Below are 6,000 nucleotides of genomic sequence, written 5' to 3' on the forward strand. Positions count from 1 at the left end.
TACCCAAATATTTTCTAGGGGTAATTTCACATGAAAAGGTAGGCTCAGCACCTTTAAGAGCACATAAGAAATTCTCCTTTAAGAGCCTCTTTTGGAAACTTGATAATTCTTTTCAACCACAGTATCTATCTGACAAATTCACATTCTGAGCTTCAAATTGCTGATGAAGATACCAGAATTTTATCAAAATTCCTCAATATTTCATTATGCAGGGAGCAAGCATTATAATTACCAAGTGATCTGTGCCACTAACCCATGCCTGATCCATCCCTTCCACCTCTTGATTAGTCTGATGATGCCACACATGACTCTGAGTCAAAGGTAGGAAATAACAGATGGTGTCATACCACTTAGAGATAAAGGGAAAACGAATGAAGCTCATTTGATGTGTAGTTCAGCAAGGAGTGCATTGAGCAGATTACATTATATTACATCACTATCTCAGGACATGAAGGCTGGAGGCTGGGTAAATTCCAATAATTGACCTCAAGACTTTGAAGAAAAACAATATTAGATGGGAGAAACAATGAAAACTTATAAAAAGAATGGATAATACTGATGAATAGGATTAAGACCCTTTATGACAAAGATTGTAGGCTACTTACCCAATTTCCTCTCTCCTTTTTTTTTCTTTCTTGAAACATAACATATTTTGTTCAGAGGGAAAGAGTGTCAAACTCAAAAGCATTACTTCAGCCTTTTCTGTTGGTTAGGAGCTACCCAGTGAAATATAAACAGAAGTCTTTGGCTGGTGTTTCCTGAAACTCTTTAAAGGGGGATTGACTTGTTTTATCAATGAGAACATGTGTCCCTTGTCTTTCCCATTCCACTGTAGCCATCCTGGCTGGAGCCCTGGAAGCAGTCTTGTATGTCTGAAGATGAAAGCAGAGAAAGCAAAAAAGAAATGTTTGGGTTCCTCATGACTTTGTAGAGCCTTCAGTGTTGAACTGGCAATAAATTTGGTTCTCAGTTACTAGCTCTAACATAATTCTTTTTTCCATAATTTTTAATATAACCTAAAATTGTGGGTGTTTGTCACATAATAAAGGATAAATTAACTCATAAAACAAACATTTATTAAGCACCATTGTATGGGAAAGACACCATGGAGAATAGATAAGGCTCCTGCCTTTTAGAAGGTCATTGTCTAGAGGAAAGATACATACACCTTAAAAATAATCCATGCTAGAAAGTGAAAAGACTCCTGTGACATGAGACAACAGGACATTGGCTTAGGAGACTTCCCGAAGGAGCTGAGGGGTGTCATTCAAAACAACAAATTTGAGGAAAAAATAGCACCATCGTAATGCATAGGAGAGCAAAATGGTGCATTTCCATGAGAGAAAGAGGCACATATAATTGATAATGCCTTACTGACTGCTATCTATATAATTCATACCTATCAGCCACTTATGGCCAGAAGTAAAGGATGCCATTAAGAACTTTGTTAACCTTGGCTGTGTGAGGGTTCCCATGGAAGAAATTCCTCGTGTCCATGGAATGAAACTAATAAATAAAGCACTAGGAGAGCTCTTACCTCCATGAAGTGGCAGCGGATCAATTTAGCACTGGGCCTACAGGAGCTGTAATGAACTGTTGTGGTTCCACTCCAATTCACCTAAGCAAAAAGTAAAAAAGAATGCACATGACCCTTCCCCAGGTGCCTTGGGAAATCTTACTATATTAAACTTATTCAGCTTTGTAATACAAAGATTGTTTTCCTGTGTAGAAAAATGGTCTCCCAGCTTCTGAGATCTGAAATGGCCTCTTAGTTTTTTTTTTTTTTTTTTTTACCAGGTTTTCACTGCAGGGAACATCATCAAACATTTCCTGTCATCTCTCAGCAGGTGCCTGTGCCTGTGTCTATCTATAAGAGACTGTGACATCTCTGAAAAGGCACTTAACAAGGTATCAGAACATAGGAGCTCAGGGATAAGGAAGTGGCAAAGTTAGGAGAGCACTTGCCTCAAATGCATGAAACCCTGGGTCTAATCCCCAACACCCCATAGTGGACATGGTAGCACACACCTGTAATCTCAGCATTGGGGAGGTAGAGGCAAAAGGATCAGAAGTTCATGATCATCCTCAGCCTCATAGTGAGTTTGAGGCCAATCTAGGCCATAGACTCAATCAAAAAACAAACAGAAAAACAGCAAACAAGCAAAAAAAAGAACTCTGGTGAAATGTTTACTTTTCTCTGTGCCTTGATTTACCTCTTAAAGCAGAAATTTTCAATCTTTCATCAAAGGAAATCACTAAGGCCATTCTTGCTTCTAAATCTACAATTTTCTTGTGAATGAATATGTACCCAATGGGTTTTCTGTCTGAATTCTAGGCAGCTCTGATTTCATAATAGAGGCAGGCAGATCAGATCTCTGTGAGTTCAAGGCCAGCCTGGTCTACATAGTGAGTTCCAGGACAGCTGGGGCTACAGGGAGACCCTGTCTCAAAAAGACAAAAAGAAGAAGAAGAAGAAAAAGCTCCTTTGTGATGAATGTTCTTGAAAACATGCTCAGTATGAATGACTATATATTTTAATTCTAGACTATCTGGTTTTTGCAAATGTACCTTTTCTTATGGGTTTGAGGTCAGCCAGAGCTATAGTAAGATTCTGCCTAAAAAAATTCTTGAAACAAATGAAAATAAAAATATAACACAACAAAACCTAAGAGATACTGCAAGGTAGTACTTGAAGGGAGTTTTACAACTCATAATCAATAAAGGAAGAAAGGGAAGGAGGGAGAGAAGAAGGAAGGAAGGGATTGAAATAAAGGACCTAGTGATCAACTCAATGGACTAGAAAGGGCCAGACCAGGCAAAACCAACCCCAAATTAGTAGAAGGAAAGAAACAATAGAGATCAGAACAGAAATAAATAAAATAGTGATTAAAATATAATCAGTATAAAAGATAAAGAAATGAAGAGTTGGTTCTTGGAAAAGATCAGCAAAATTAACAAAGCTTTAGCTACACTCACACAAAAAAGTGAGAAGCGGAGGGGAGGAGGATGCACTGCAAATGACACAACAGCAATATAGAGGGCTGATGTAAATAACTACACACCAGCAAATCAGAACGTCTATAACAAATGAATCAATTTGTTGATAGATACAACCCACTAAAATCAAGCTATGGGAGCATAGGGAGCCAGATCAAACCAATAACAAGTAATCACACTGCATCTTTTATAACAATGTCTTCCAATAGAAAAAATACTAGGATCACTGCTTCACTGATGAATTTTATCACATTTTTAAAGAATCACACCAATTCTAAAGCTATTCCATGGAATCAAAATGTAGGAAGCCCATCCAAACTCATTCCACAAAGCCAACATTACCCTGATACCAAACCCAGTGATACAACAAAAAACATAACTACTGACTAATATCTTTAGTAAAAATGAATTCATGAGTTCTCAATGAAATAGTAGCAATCCAAATCTAATATCATATTTAAAAGCCTATACACTAGGATATGTGGGATTTATTCCAGGGATGCAAGGATGGTTCAACAGATGCAAATCAATAAGTATAATACATTATATCAACATGATGGATAAAAATGTGTATATAATCATCTCAATTGATTAACAAACAGCATTCAATAAAATCCAGCATCTACTCATGATTTAAAAAAAAAAAACAACTTTAAAAAGTAGGTATTGTATGACACAGGTGCACTTACATACATGCAGGCAATACACTCATACACATAAAAATAATAAATAAAAAAATTTTTTAAAGGGGGCTGGAGAGATGGCTCAGTGGTTAAGAACACTGGTTGTTCTCACAGAAGACCCAGGTTCAAATCCCAGCACCCACCTGGCAGCTAACAACTGTCTGTAACTCAAGTCAAAGAGGATCCAAGAGCCTCTTCTGACCTCTGTGGGCATTGCACGACATTAAAAAATTTTAAAAATTAGGTATAGATGCAATGTACTACACACACACACACACACACACACACACACACACACACACACAGGATAACCAAATTATACCAAAGAGGGAAATGTTAAAATTCTTTCCTCTAGTATCAGAGACAAGACAAGGACATTCAGATTTACTGTGTTTATTAAATACAGTACTGAAAGTTTCAGTCATAGCAGTAAGACAAAAAAAGAGATAAAATTTCTCTACATAATAAAGATAGGGTCAATTTATGCCTGTTCTTAGATGACACAAATTTATATGGAGAAACATCTAAAGACTTCACCAAAATTCTGCTAGAACTAATAAATGAATTTACTAAAATTGCAGGACACAAGATTAACCCGCCGAAGTAAGCAGTTTCTTTAATCAAAAACTGTTGAGAAAGAAATCATGAAAGCAATCTAGTCACAATAATTGCAAAATTATCTGGAAATAAATTTAACCAAGAAAGTGAATGGTACCCATAATGAAAAGACAAAACTCTGTTGAAAGAAATTGAAGAAAACACACGCAAAAAACTGGAAATGAACAGTAGGTCCTGTGCTGAATAGCTTTAGTGTCAACTTGACACTCCTGGCTTGAGGGAGCCTCAATTGGGGAATTTTCTTCATTTGACTGGCCTGTGGCCTTGTCCATGGGGCACCTTATTGATTGCTGAGTGATGTGGGAGGGCCCAGCCCACTGTGGGTGGTACCACCCCTTGGGCAGGGGGCCTGTGTTGCATAAGAAAGCAGGCTCAGTAGGGGTCAGGGGAGCAAGCCAGTAAGTAGCATTCCTCCATGGCTTATGGTCTAGCTCCTGCCTCCAGGCTCCTGCCCTGAGTCCCTACCTTGGGCTCCCGGGTGGACTTTGACCTGGGAGACGACAGGTAAAAAAACCCTTTCCTCCCCAAGTTGGTATTGGTCAGAGCATTTTGTCACAGCAATGGAGAAACAAACTAGGATAGGTCCCAATCCTAGTCAAGGAACTATTGGCAACTGATTACTGCAGGGTGATGGAGGGCTGATGTTCTTAAAGGGAGAGAGTCTAGATAGGCTGACTAGACTCCAGTGGATGAATTTGCACTAAGAAACATCTGGGTAAAAATGCTTGACCTGGTACTGTAGGACCCTGAGACCCTCTTCATTCACCCTCTACCCCCTAATCCCTCCAGACCCCCACTAATTGCTCTTTTAGCTTCTGTAAAATGCTAGGCTGCTGCTTTAGACATGCCTAGACATGCCCTGGCATGCCCTGATCCCTGCCTGCTCTCCCCCCCCTTCCAGGAAACTACAGATTAAGCAAGCCCAGGCATGAAAACTGCCCTATAAGGTAAAAACAGAGACTCCTGGCCCCACAGATAACAGTCAGCACATTCCACAGCCCTGAGAATAGCACCTACCAATAAGAAACTTCCAGGGCTGCATCTTATACATCCAATCAGTTTAAAATTATGTTGGCGCGCACGGGCTCCTTGAACCAACCAAAATGTATCTTCGGTATCCCCCTCCTCTCTTTGTCTAAAACCTATAAAAGGCTCCACTCTCCCTTACTCTGGGCTCTCAGCACGGATCCGTTGAGTTGGTGAGGTCTGAGAGCCTGAGCTTAAGCCCGAATAAACCATAACCTTTGCTTTTGAATTTTCGGTGGGCTTTTTGGGGTCCAGTGGATGAGGTACAACATTTGGGGGCTCGTCCAGGATGCCCCCAGAGACCCATGAGAGGAACCAACCCCAAGAGGTTTGTGATCAACCTGCTGGGTAAGTTTTTGTAAAATTGTGTTTGTCCGCTTGTCTTTTCTATACTTTCCCTTTGGTTGCGGCCATCTGATCTCAGTTTTTTGTCACTGGAATGCTAGCAAGGCGACCTGGAGGATTCAGGAGATGTCCCCATCCTCGTCGGGGTGAGTATTCCCCACCAGACACCCCACCAGGACACTAGTCCATCTGAAACCTCAGAGGAACACGCAACCCTCTTGGGACACGCGAGTCCAATCCATACGGTCTTTGGCACAATCAAGCCAGGGAATCCACATGGCCGAGAGTCCAGACCATCTGAAAGCCACGGTAGTTTAATTTGGACCCTCTT

This window comes from Nannospalax galili, unplaced genomic scaffold (genome assembly GCF_000622305.1).
Source record: "Nannospalax galili isolate Female #2095 unplaced genomic scaffold, S.galili_v1.0 scaffold124, whole genome shotgun sequence".
Classification (NCBI taxonomy): Eukaryota; Metazoa; Chordata; class Mammalia; order Rodentia; family Spalacidae; genus Nannospalax; species Nannospalax galili.